Source organism: Oryx dammah, unplaced genomic scaffold (assembly GCF_014754425.2).
Source record: "Oryx dammah isolate SB20612 unplaced genomic scaffold, SCBI_Odam_1.1 HiC_scaffold_22, whole genome shotgun sequence".
Taxonomy (NCBI): domain Eukaryota; kingdom Metazoa; phylum Chordata; class Mammalia; order Artiodactyla; family Bovidae; genus Oryx; species Oryx dammah.
The window spans coordinates 36441167-36455643 of NW_024070206.1; positions in this window are offsets into that span (position 1 = coordinate 36441167).

Here is a 14477-nt window from a genome sequence, read left to right on the forward strand (position 1 = left end):
ATATGTGGCAGTTAACGCGAGTGTAAGAGAAACTCCTGCGTTTTCGTTGGTCTCAGGGAAAGCCTTGGCCCCCGAACTTTTCATCCTCGGGCGCTTCCTTTGCACACTCTGCTGGAAAAATTACTTCCTAGGGATGAGGGTGTGGGAAGCCAGTAATCATGTACCGAATGAAGACCTGAATTGGCTTCTTCTCTTCCTAGCTTTCATTTTTATAGATTTTTCTTCTAAACGTGTAGAAGTGAGTGAAAGGAATTTTACTAAAATATTCAACTGATTGGACTTATGCTGAATTGTATGTCAAAAATACAAGACAGGAAACAATGCAACTCCGTATCATGGCTTTATGGTCCTTGGTTTAAAGGAGGCTTCTCCAAGCAAGGGGGCTTCCCTGATGGCTTAGTGGGTAAAGGAATCCACCTGCAATGCAGGAGACACAGGAGACGGCTTGGACAGAGGATGCTGGCCGGCTACAGTCCATGGGGTCGCAAAGAGTCAGACATGACCGAGCGACTAAGCACATTCCCCAAACAAGAGTATCTCAAACTGTCGGATTGTTTGGCACCCTGAAGTTTCCACCATGGTAAGAATTCATGACAGGTAAGTATGCCTTTCTCCTATAAATTGAAAAATGGGAAGTAGGAAAGGGCAATAGGAACTTAATGACATGGCAACTTAGCCACAGATCAGTCTAGAAATGGTAACACATGCAAGTTGAGGATCTGGAAATTCATTTCCTTAGAACCATCTGTGCCTGAGAACCTCTTGAAAGTCTTTTATCCCCTGGAGTATACATACTCCCTTTTGAATACCTTTGATATGTCCCTTACGCTTTATAATGTGAGAATCTTATGTAACTGCCAGGTGACTCAAGTTATAACATACATTTTTTGTAACAGGGCGCCTCAGTGCAAGCATGCTACTTTAGTTCTCAACTCAGAAGTTAAAAAGGCAACTTGTTTTTTACATTGGAGGTAAACTAACTGTATTAGACTCTGGGAGAAGGACTCTCAAGTGTAATTTACTCTAAATGGATATTTGGAGATAGACTTCACATATCATAAAATTCACTCCTATAAAGTGTACAGTTCAGTGGTTTTTACTGTATTCAGAAAGTTGCACAATCATTACTGGTAATCCTGGAACACTTTCATCACCCCCCAAAGAAGCCTATTGCCCACTATCAGTCACTCTGCACCCCAACACCCCTCTAAAGTGAAGTCGCTCAGTCGTGTGCGAATCTTTGCAACCCCATGGACTGTAGCCCACCAGGGGCTTCCAGCCATGGGATTTTTCCAGGCAAGAATACCAGAGTGGGTTGCCATTTCCTTCTACAGGAGATCTTCCCAACCCAGGAATTGAACCTGGTAGAATCCCAGAGCTGAGGGAACCTGGTGGGCTGCCGTCTATGGGGTCACACAGAGTCGGACATGACTGAAGTGACTTAGCAGCAGCAGCAGCAGCTCCCACGTTGCAGGCTGACTGCTTACCATCTGAGCTACCAGAGAAGTCCCTAGAGCACCCCTCTAGCCCCTGGAAATCTCTCATCTACTTTATGTCTCTTTGGATTTACCTATTCTGAACATTTCACATAAGTTGAATCATACAATACATGGCCTTCGGTGTCTGACTTCTTTCACTTGGAGTAATGTTCAAGGCTCATCCATATTGTAGCATGAATCAGTATGTCATTCCTCTTTATATCTAAGTGTAAATGGATTGTTAGCTTATGCATTGAATTTACTATCTAACACCACATGCACACAGTTTCCAGTGAGTGACTGCACTGTTAAAATCTATTTCCTAGTCTATCCTAAACTACCTCACATGTTCATCTTCTAAGGTATTTTCTTTCCCTATAGATTAAAGCTGAGTCACTGCCACATTTGCATTTCAGCCTACAGGAATGGGGAAAAGAGAATGGAAAAGTAAATGACTAGTGATTTCAGATCAAATTTTAAAATGGCATCCAGCAATTTCACTCTCATATCACTGGCTCTGGTGTCTCCAAAGAAGACTAGAGAGTGTAGGCCTGAGAGTTCTGTTGCTAAATGAAGAGAATGAAAGTGGGATGACAGGGCAAGTTTCTCCTCCCCACTTGATTAGGAATGAGGTACCCCGCAAGATGTATTTGCCTGAATTCTAAGATATGACACTTCTCTCATTTCTCTGACTCCCCTGGACATTGACCCTTTTTACATCACTTGTCCTCTGAACCGTTTACTTTCTGCAGAACCCTCAAGGCCAGGAGGATAAGCTCTATCACTAAAAGAGAGGAAGCTTGCTGGGCCAAATGATAATAACACAAACAACTAAGGATCTCTTTTCCAAGTACTAAAGATGAGACCCAACTTCTTAGACTCCCAAAATCAAAGAATCCCATAAAACGTATGCTATGCCAGTAGGCATATATTTTGAAATACTGTGTTATCAAATGCCCATGAATTATTTTGTATGTAAAATAGTGGCCAGTCTCTTCTGATACCTGCTGTGATCAAAAACATGGACACTGAAATCAGAGAGGTCTGGACTCAAACGTATCTCCACCACTTGTGCATAAAAGTCATATCACCATTGTCCATCACCATACATCAAGCAAGCATGACACTTTATGTATACTGACTACTACTTCTGCTGCTTACAGAAACCTGAGAAGGACATGTGTAGCCAGTTACCAGATATGGCACCTGAAGCACAGAGAAGTTAATTAGCTTGTCCCAGGATAACACTGGTGCAGAACCAGCTCGGTTCTTAACCCTAGAGACTCGATCACTAGGATAAATTGCTTTTCCACGGGTTTCCTTACTTTGATAGCACCTACAGAAATTTTTAAATTGCAATAGCTTGCAATACAGTTTTAGCAATAAATCTGTGACTTTTAACAAGTTATGTGTCTTCTGAGCCTCACATTCTTTATCTGTGAGCTTATGAAGTTGGAACTAGATGGTTTCTTGTATTCATTCCAATGTGAAGATCTTTTCACTATTATTAAATTTCACTGTGTTAACAGTAGATGGTGCTATTGAGTATTGGCTTCAAAAGCCAATTAAAAAACTGGTTCTAATTAGCCACTAAAACAATTCCTGAGTACAATACAGGATCTCACATGGGAGATAATTGGAGGTCCAGGGATGCTGAGAAAAGTGGTGCTTTAAAAGTTTCCTAGGCTCATGTAGAGTCTAAAAAAAATGGATGTATATACAAAACAAAAACAGACTCACAGACATAGAAACCAAACTTATGGCTATGAAAGTGGGGAGAAGGAGGGACATTAGGAGTATAGCACTAACAGATACAAACTATGTAAAACAAATAAGCAACAAGGATTTACTATATACATAAGTTATACCAATATCTTGTAATAACTTACAAAGAAATAAAATCTGCAAAATCCAATCACTATGTTGTATATCTGAAACTAACATAGTATTAAAGATACTTTACTTTCTAAAAAAGTTTCTTAAAGAATTTTATGCTAGGATACTTTCAAACACTAAAAAAAGAAAGGTTTAAATATATAATCCACATATTGGCCCACACTTGTTATCTTATTTACTGTACTGGATGTTTTAAGTAGGCTTATTATCATTAAAATTCTGACTAAAACAGATGACATCCATTTCCTGGTTATTTTAATGATGAATCATAGCCACAGTATTGCTGATAATTCTATTTTATACTTATTATAGGTATTTAAGCCCCATATAAATCCTCCTCTAATTTAATCTGCAACAAGTAAAAATCTTTTATACATATTTTCTCCTTTAGGCTTCTAAGATAAGGAATACTATTAGTACTTGGTTTTAAATCATGTGTAAATACTTCCAAAAACAACTGGATTTGGATAAGAAAAATATAGGTGGGGGAAGCAGTGGGTGGGAATGTTGAAGATCTCAACTCCAAACAATTCTATAAACATTAATCTGCAAGATTTAGGCTAAAAATAATTTGCATGCTATGTTGTAGATTGGTTGCATAGACCCATGACTTTCCATTTAGGAAAAATCACAATATCATTTTAAATGTGAAGAAACAATCTTAGAGATATAATTTCCCCAAGGTCATATGCTTAGTTAACCACAGAGCTGGAAAAAGCTTCCCAGTTTCCTGACTTTCAGTCTCAAACATGTTTCATTATACTTCTGTAGTTTATATATTAACGAAAAGATTTTACTTACTTGCCCTTCCTTATTTCAGAAATTATTTAATGTAACTTGTATTGTTTTCATACATCTTTATAAGTGCTTTTAATTTCAACACATTACAGTGATTTTACATAAAAATAAAAGGAATAGTTACAGCTGCTAAGCAGTTCTCAAAAGCCATGAATGAGTACTTGTTAGCTAATTTGTAAAGTAGTGCTCAAAATTCTGCAAGCCAGGCTTCAGCAATATGTGAAACGTGAACTTCCTGATGTTCAAGCTGGTTTTAGAAAAGGCAGAGGAACCAGAGATCAAATTGCCAACATCTGCTGGATCATGGAAAAAGCAAGAGAGTTCCAGAAAAACATCTATTTCTGCTTTATTGACTATGCCAAAGCCTTTGACTGTGTGGCTCACAATAAACTGTGGACAGTTCTGAAAGAGATGGGAATACCAGACCACCTGACCTGCCTCTTGAGAAATTTGTATGCAGGTCAGGAAACAACAGTTAGAACTGGACATGGAACAACAGACTGGTTCCAAATAGGAAAAGGAGTACGTCAAGGCTATATATTGTCACCCTGCTTATTTAACTTATATGCAGAATGCATCATGAGAAACGCTGGGCTGGAGGAAGCACAAGCTGGAATCAAGATTGCCAGGAGAAATATCAATAACCTCAGATACACAGATGACACCACCCTTATGGCAGGAAGTGAAGAAGAACTAAAGAGCCTCTTGAAAGTGAAAGAGGAGAGTGAAAAAGCTGGCTTAAAGCTCAACATTCAGAAAACGAAGATCATGGCATCTGGTCCCATCACTTCACAGCAAATAGATGGGGAAACAGTGGAAACAGTGTCAGACTTTATTTTTGGGGGCTCCAAAATCACTGCAGATGGTGACTGCAGCCATGAAATTAAAAGATGCTTACTCCTTGGAAGGAAAGTTAAGACCAACCTAGATAGCATATTGAAAAGCAGAGACGTTACTTTGTCAACAAAGGTCCGTCTAGTCAAGGCTATGGTTTTTCCATTGGTCATGTATGGATTTGAGAGTTGGACTATAAAGAAAGCTGAGTGCCAAAGAATTGATGTATTTGAACTGTGGTGTTGGAGAAGACTCTTGAGAGTCCCTTGGACTGCAAGGAGATCCAACCAGTCCATCCTAAAGGTGATCAGTCCTGGGTGTTCATTGGAAGGACTAATGATGAAGCTGCAACTCCAATACTTTGGCCACCTGATGCGAAGAGCTGACTCATTTGAAATGACTCTGATACTGGAAAGATTGAGGGCAGGAGGAGAAGGGGACAACAGAGGATGAGATGGTTGGATGGCATCACCAACTCAATGGACATGGGTTTAGGTGGACTCTGGGAGTTGGTGATAAGACAGGGAACCCTGGTGTGCTGTGGTTCATGGGGTTGCAAAGACTCAGACACGACTGAGTGACTGAACTGAACTGAACTTGTGTGGTAAAAAAAAATACTTGCAGTTTGAAAGAAATTGAAGACCTGAACACATGAAAGGACATGTTCATGGATCAAAAGACTTAGGATTAAGATGTCAACACTTCTCGAATTGTTCTGTAGATTCATATCAAATTACAAACTGCCCTCTTTGTAGGAATTGGCAAGCTGATGGTAAAGTTTGGCAAAATTCAAGGGAGCCAGAATAGCCAAAATAATCTTTAAAAAACAAAGTTGAGGGACTCAAACCAACTAATTACAGACTTACTGCAAAGGTACAGTAACCAAGACTGTGTGATAATGGGCATAAGAATAGACATATAGGTCAATGGAATAGAAATGAGAGTCCCAGGATAAGGCCTCATCTTTTAAGGGCAGTTGATTTTCTTGAAGGGCACCAAGGCTATTAAAGGAAAATAAAATAGTCTTTTCAACAAATGGTCCTGGGTCAACTGGTTCAGTTCAGTTCTGTTGCTCAGTCGTGTCCAACTCTTTGCCACCCCATATATTGCAGCACACCAGGCCTCCCTGTCCATCACCAACTCCCAGAGTTCACTCAGACTTGCGTCCATCAAGTCCGTGATGCCATCCAGCCATCTCATCCTTGGTCGTCCCCTTCTTCTGCCCCCAATCCCTCCCAGCATCAAAGTCTTTTTCCAATGAGTCAACTCTTCGCATGAGGTGGCCAAAGTACTGGAGTTTCACCTTTAGCATCATTCCTTCCAAAGAAATCCCAGGGTTGATCTCCTTCAGAATGGACTGGTTGGATCGCCTTGCAGTCCAAAGGACTCTCAAGAGTCTTCTCCAACACCACAGTTCAAATGCATCAATTCATCTACATGCAAAAGAATGATGTTGGACCCCCACCTCACACCATATACATAAAAATTAACTCAAAGACCGAAATGTAAGATCTAAAACAGTAAAACCCATAGAAAAAAACAGGCATGAAGGTTCATAACCTGGAATTAGGCAATGGTTGCTTAGCTATAATAGCAAAAGCAGAAGAAACAACTACAAAAAGAGACTAACTGAACATCACCAAATTTTAAAAACTGTGCTTCAAAGGACACTATTAAGAAAGTGAAAAGACAACCAACAGTATGGGAGAAGTTTTTTGCAAATCACATATCTAAAATGATTTGGTGAAAATATGATAAACGTAAATATGGCTAAAAACGGGATTTGGATACCCAAAGTATAGAGATACAAGGGGAAAAAACTAGGATATGTAAGGAACTACTGTAACTCAATAAAAGGAATAAATTATCCAGTCAAAAATGTGCAACATCTAGGTAATATCTATCACCATAATATAGTTACAAAAATTGTTTCTTCCTGTGATGAGAACTTTTCACACCTCTCTTAGCAACTTTTAAATGTATAGACATTTTTTAGACTTTTTGTGATGACCGTTTCATGATATACACTGAATCATTACCGTATACACCTGGAAGTAATATACTATTCTATGTCAATTATAGCTAAATAAAAGGAAACTCTTAATCAATTAAAAGTTATGTAACAAAGATTCATAATATTACACTTAATGATTAAATGTAAGAATCATTCCCTTTAAAATCAGATTGAGACAAAAATTATCTTGTCTCATTGTCACTGTTTCTATTCAATAATTTTGTAACTTCCTTACAAAAGCAGGTAGAGAAGAAAAATAAATTCTCAAGATTTGAAAAAGAACAAAACTACTTATTTAGAAATTCTATAGTGGGCTAAATATAGAGAGCACTTTTATCATATCTGTGTAACTCCGTCTCTTCAGTTGCCCTCCCCAAATTAGGAGACAGAACTCATGTTTTCACCATCTTTTATAGCTAAGACATCATCGTTTGTTGTGGGTTTTGTCAGCTAGACATATATGTGCAAGAATCCTATCTGATAGTCAATTATGTGAGGAAACACTTTGGGGAGCTTTCAGTTATGCTCTCATTGGTAGTGACAGAGGCACCATAAACCTATCAATTCCGCCAGCATTTAACCAGAGATCCAGTGCAGTTCCAATCAAAACAGCCACAGAGATTTTATGGAATTTGACAAAGTAAACCTAAAATTCATACTTAAGAGCAAAGGTGTAAGAATAGTTGATAATTTTGAAGATGCATTAAAAGGTAGAGGAATTTGAACAGCAAGCAAGGTATGTTAAAGTTTTTAAGAGTCAGGAAGAGAAAAATAGCCCAATGAAATAAAATGGAGAGGTGTGGGACAGACCAACTTGAAACATGAACAAAAAAATGCAGAAAGGACAGATTATTCAATAAACAGTGCTTCAAGAATTGGTTATCTATATGGAACAAAAGTCCAATCGATTTTCTACATCCCAACAAAATAAATCAGGTCACGTGGAATAAAGATGCAAACAATAATAACACTGCTAAGTCACTTCAGTCGTGCCCGACTCTGTGCAACCCCATAGACAGCAGCCCACCAGGCTCCCCCGTCCCTGGGATTCTCCAGGCAAGAACAATGGAGTAGGTTGTCATTTCCTTCTCCAATGCATGAAAGTGAAAAGTGAAAGTGAGGTCGTGTCCAACTCTCAGTGACCCCATGGACTGCAGCCCATCCATGGGATTTTCCAGGCAAGAGTACTGGAGTGGGGTGCCATTACTTGATGTTTATTATGTGCTGGTACAATTTTAAGCATTTTACATATCCCAATTTATTTAGTCCTCATAACAACCGTGTGAAGTAAGTACTACTAATATCGTTTCCATTTTATAGATGAGGAAACTCAGGCAAAAGAGGTTAACTAAGTTTCCCCAGGCCACAGTACCATAAAGTAGAAGAGCTATGATTTGTACTCTGGTAAACTGCATCTTGTCTTTTCCTTGGGGATGGTCTTGATCCCTGTCTCCTGTACAATGTCATGAACCTCCGTCCATAGTTCATCAGGCACTCTATCAGATCTAGTCCCTTAAATCTATTTCTCACTTCCACTGTATAATCATAAGGAATTCAACTTAGGTGATACCTGAATGGTCTAGTGGTTTTCCCTATTTTCTTCAATTTAAGTCTGAATTTGGCAATAAGGAGTTCATGATCTGAGCCACGGTCAGCTCCCAGTCTTGTTTTTGCTAACTCTCTAGAGCTTCTCCATCTTTGGCTGCAGAGAATATAATCATTCTGATTTCGGTGACCATCTGGTGATGTCCATATGTAGAGTCTTCTCTTGTGTTGTTGGAAGAGGGTGTTTGCTATGACCAGTGTGTTCTCTTGGCAGAACTCTGTTAGCCTTTGCCCTGCTTCATTCTGTATTCCAAGGCCAAAATTGCCTGTTACCCCAGGTGTTTCTTGACTCCCTACTTTTGCATTCCAGTCCCCTGTAATGAAAAGGACATCTTTTGGGGGTGTTCTAAAAGGTCTTGTATATCTTCATAGAACCGTTCAACTTCAGCTTCTTCAGCGTTACTGGTTGGGGCATAGACTTGGATTACTGTGATATTCAATGGTTCGCCTTGGAAATGAACAGATCATTCTGTCGTTTTTGAGACTGCATCCAAGTACTGCATGGAAAAGAAATGCAAAAAAGCAAAATGACTGTCTGGGGAGGCCTTACAAATAGCTGTGAAAATAAGAGAAGTGAAAAGCAAAAGAGAAAAGGAAAGATATAAGCATCTGAATGCAGAGTTCCAGAGAATAGCAAGGAGAGATTAGAAAGCCTTCCTTAGCGATCAATGCAAAGACATAGAGGAAAACAACAGAATGGGGAAGATTAGAGATCTCTTCAAGAAAATTAGAGATACCAAGGGAACATTGCATGCAAAGATGGGCTCAATAAAGGACAGAAATGGTATGGACCTAACAGAAGCAGAAGATATTAAGAAGAGGTGGCAAGAATACACGGAAGAACTGTACAAAAAAGATCTTCACGACCAAGATAATCACGATGGTGTGATCACGCACCTAGAGCCAGACATCCTGGAATGTGAAGTCAAGTGGGCCTTAGAAAGCATCACTACGAACAAATCTAGTGGAGGTAATGGAATTCCAGTTGAGCTATTTCAAATCCTGAAAGATGATGCTGTGAAAGTGCTGCACTCAATATGCCAGCAAATTTGGAAAACTCAGCAGTGGCCACAAGACTGGAAAAGGTCAGTTTTCATTCCAATCCCAAAGAAAGGCAATGCCAAAGGATGCTCAAAATACTGCACAGTTGCACTCATCTCACATGCTAGTAAAGTAATGCTCAAAATCCTCCAAGCCAGGCTTCAGCAGTATGTGAACTGTGAAATTCCTGATGTTCAAGCTGGTTTTAGAAAAGGCAGAGGAACCAGAGATCAAATTGCCAACATCCGCTGGATCATGGAAAAAGCAAGAGAGTTCCAGAAAAACATCTATTTCTGCTTTATTGACTGTGCCAAAGCCTTTGACTGTGTGGATCACAATAAACTGTGGGAAATTCTGAAAGAGATGGGAGTACCAGACCACCTGACCTGCCTCTTGAGAAACCTGTATGCAGGTCAGGAAACAACAGTTAGAACTGGACATGGAACAACAGACTGGTTCCAAATAGGAAAAGGAATACGTCAAGGCTGTATATTGTCACCCTGCTTATTTAACTTCTATGCAGAGTACATCATGAGAAACACTGGGCTGGAAGAAGCACAAGCTGGAATCAAGATTCCCACGAGAAATATCAGTAACCTCAGATATGCAGATGACACCACCCTTATGGCCGAAAGTGAAGAGGAACTAAAGAGCCTCTTGATTAAAGTGAAAGAGGAGAGTGAAAAAGTTGGCTTAAAGCTCAACATTCAGAAAATGAAGATCATGGCATCTGGTCCCATCACTTCATGGGAAATAGATGGGGAAACAGTGGAAACAGTGTCAGACTTTATTTTGGGGGGCTCCAGAATCGCTGCAGATGGTGAGTGCAGCCACGAAATTAAAAGATGCTTACTCCTTGGAAGGAAAGTTAAGACCAACCTAGATAGCATATTGAAAAGCAGAGACATTACTTTGTCAACAAAGGTCCATCTAGTCAAGGCTGTGGTTTTTCCATTTGTCATGTATGGATGTGAGAATTGGACTGTGAAGAAAGCTGAGCACCAAAGAATTGATGCTTTTGGACTGTGGTGTTGGAGAAGACTCTTGAAAGTCCCTTGGACTGCAAGGAGATCCAACCAGTCCATTCTAAAGGAGATCAACCCTGGGATTTCTTTGGAAGGACTGATGCTAAAGCTGAAACTCCAATACTTTGGCCACCTCATGTGAAGAGTTGACTCACTGGAAAAGACTCTGATGCTGGGAGGGATTGGGGGCAGGAGGAGAAGGGGACGACAGAGGATAAGATGGCTGGATGGCATCACCGACTGGATGGCCATGAGTTTGGGTGAACTCCGGGAGTTGATGGACAGGGAGGCCTGGCGTGCTGCAATTCATGGGGTCACAAAGAGTCGGACACGACTGACTGAACTGACTGAAACTGTGTCTTGAGTTCCCGTTTTATTATTTATTTTTAACTAATTAATTATTTGACTGTGCCAGGTCTTAGTTATAGCATGTGGGATCTGGTTTCCTGACCAGGGATCAAACCTGGGCCCCCTGTATTGGGAGGTGGGAGTCTTAGCCACTGGACTACAACAGAAATCCTGAGTCTCCCTTTTAACCAGTACACTATACTGCACGCCTTTCATGAAGGGTATAAGGACATATTTCTTAAACAAGATTCAAAAATTGCAAACGGTAGCAGAAAAGATTGATAATTGAACAGAAAATATTAAATTTAAGGTCTTCTTTTATCAGATGACAAAGTAGTGAAAATTCAAGCTACAAATGTACAAAGAAACATATCTACCCTAAAGAGCTCCTAGAGTTAATAAGGAAAAAGGCAATAATACAGTTGATACTGTATAAGTGCCAGACTGCAACACAATACTATGCAAGTGGCAGAAATTCACAAAAGAGGAAATTTGAATGACCAATATACTTTTAAATATTCTCAAAGTTTTAAAAAATGAGCAACGGGTATAGACAGTTCTCAAAAAAAAAAAAGAATATATATATTTACAAATAAGCACATGAAAAGGTGTTCACCATTATTAACCAACCTGGAAATGAAAATCAAAGCCATAATAAAATAACACTTCACACCCACTGAATGGCTATAATCCAAAAGACAATGACAAATGTGACAAGAATGTAGAGCAGTTTGAAGCTTCATGTACCACTGGTGGGCATGTAAAGTGATGCAGCTGGTTTGGAAGGCAAGCTGTTTTCCTATGTTTAACTCTATGTTAAACATAGAGTTACCATATGATGCAGCAGTTTCACTCCTAAGAGAAATGAAAACGTGGGCACACAGAAATTTGCACCTCAATGTTCATAACACGAGATTGATAATAGCTAAATGTGGAAACAATCCAAATATTCATCAACTGATAAATAAGTGCTATAGGTGTGCAATGGACTTCGCTGGTGGCTCAGATGATAAAGCGTCTGCCTATAATGTGGGAGACCCAGGTTCAATCCCTAGGTTGGGAAGGTCTCCTGGAGAAGGAAATGGCGACCCACTCCAGTGTCCTTGCCTGGAAAATCCCATGGACAGAGGAGCCTGGTAGGCTTACAGTTCGTGGAGTCGCAAAGAGTCAGATGTGACTGAGTGACTTCACTTTCACTTTATAGGTGTGCAATAGAATAGTATTTGGCGATAACAAGAAATGAAGTACTGATACATTCCACAACATGAATAAACAATGAAAACATGCCAGGTGAAAGAAGCCAGTCACAAAGGACCACATATGGTTCCATTTGTATAAAAATATTAAGAGTAGGTACATCATAGTGACAGAAAACAGATGAGTGCTTGCCTAGGCCTAGAGGTAAAGAGTGAGACAGGAGGAATGGAAGAGTTGGAAGGTTATGGCTAAGCAATGCCAGGTTTCTTTTGGAGTAATGAAGATATCCTAGTAATGATTGTGATAATGAAGTATAGCTTGGTAAATGAGCTAAAAGCCATGAACTGTATCATTTAAATGTGTGAATTGTATGTGAATTATATCTCAATAAATTTGTTACCAAAAGGATACAAATGCAGTGTTTTCAATTTTAAAAAAATCAGAGATGAGGAAAACTATTACAATTTGTGTTGTAAGGTTTGATAACAAAACCATAAATGAAAGAGAATTCTAGTCATGGTTCTTCCACTGCCTACTTTTAAGACCTTGGAACTAGTCGTTTAAACTTGCTGATCTCAAGAATCATCACCTATAGAATATTCTATAAATGCTAATAACCCAGGATTCTAAACAATGGTTCTTAATTTTCAGAATTACAGATATCTTTGCTGCTGCTGCTGCTAAGTCGCTTCAGTAGTGTCCGACTCTGTGCAACCCCATAGATGGCAGCCCACCAGGCTCTGCCATCCTTGGGATTCTCCAGGCACAGATCTCTTTGAGAAGTTGATAAACATCAGAAGCACTCTGGTGAAAATCATAAATAAGGCATTGTTACCAATGATTGCTATTACTATTTCATACTAATTCTGAAATTTGGGGCTAATGAGATAAAAATAAGTATTGGAAAAGAAAAGGAGATTATTATGTACTCAGAAAGGCCAGACAAATTTGCTGAAAAAAATCATGAGAATTAATAAAAGTACTCAATAAAGAATTCTAAATTCATAAAGTCAGTAGCAATGAATAAGAATAATTCAACTAGAAAATATTTTTAAAGGTACACATTCAAATCCATACTCCTGACTTAGTAGATTATCTCAACCCATGAAAATTTTAACAGCCACAGATGACAAAAGCAAAATCCCTTAGATGCTCTTGTAAAGATGCTACAATAAGTTAAATTCCTAATAAGCACTATTTTAAATGCATCCCACAAAACTTGATATGTTTGTTTTTCATTTTTGTTTGGTTCAAAATACTTTGCAAATTCCCTTTGCTATTTCTTTTTGTACCTATGGATTGTTTAGAAGCTTGTTATTCATTTCTCAAACATTTGGGATTTTTCAAATATGTTTCTGTTATTGATTTATAATTCCACTGTGATCAGAAGGTACTTGGTATGACTGGATTATTTTAAGTTTATTGAAAGTTGGTTTAAGAATATGGTCTCTCTTGGTAAATGTTCTTGGCACATTGAAAAAACAGTGTATTGAACCTGCATCTCCTGCATTGGCAGACAGATTCTTTACTGCTGAGGCATTGGGTTCTTAGGGCTGCTCTAACAAATTGGCGACAAGTTGAGGAGCTTAAAATAATAGAAATTTCTTTTCTCATCGTTTTGGATTCTAGAAGCCTCAAATCAAAATATCAGCAAAATATCAAACTATCTTCCTAAGAAGGCTCTAGGGAAGAATCCTCTTCCCGCTTCCACTTTGTGGTGGATACTGACAAATCTTGGCCTTCCTTGGCTTGTGGAAGCTCCAGTGTCTGCTTATTGTCGTTTGGCTTGCTTCCCTATGTGTCTGTATCTTCAAATCTATCTCTCTGTCCTTAGAAGGACACCAGTCCTTGTATTTGGGGCCCACTCTAATCCTGTAGAATTTCATCTTACTTAACTTGATTACTTCTCCAAATGCCCTGTTTTCAAATAAGGTCACATTTATAGTCATAGGGATTAGGAATTCAGCATATCTTTTTTCAGGGGGACGATTCAACTACAGTACTATTCTTTTTTTTTCTTGTCCATGTCTTGCTTGAATCTTGCAGGAGCTCAGATCCCTGACCTGGGATTGAACTCTCTCCAGGCCATGGTAGCAAAAGCCTGGAATCCTAGGGAACTTCCCTATGATACCATTCTTATATCTAGCTTTATATCCTTATATCCCTCCTCATAGAAGGATATCCTTCTATATCTTCAGATTAAAATTTTGACTAAAATTTTTGGTGTACTACTATTAATTA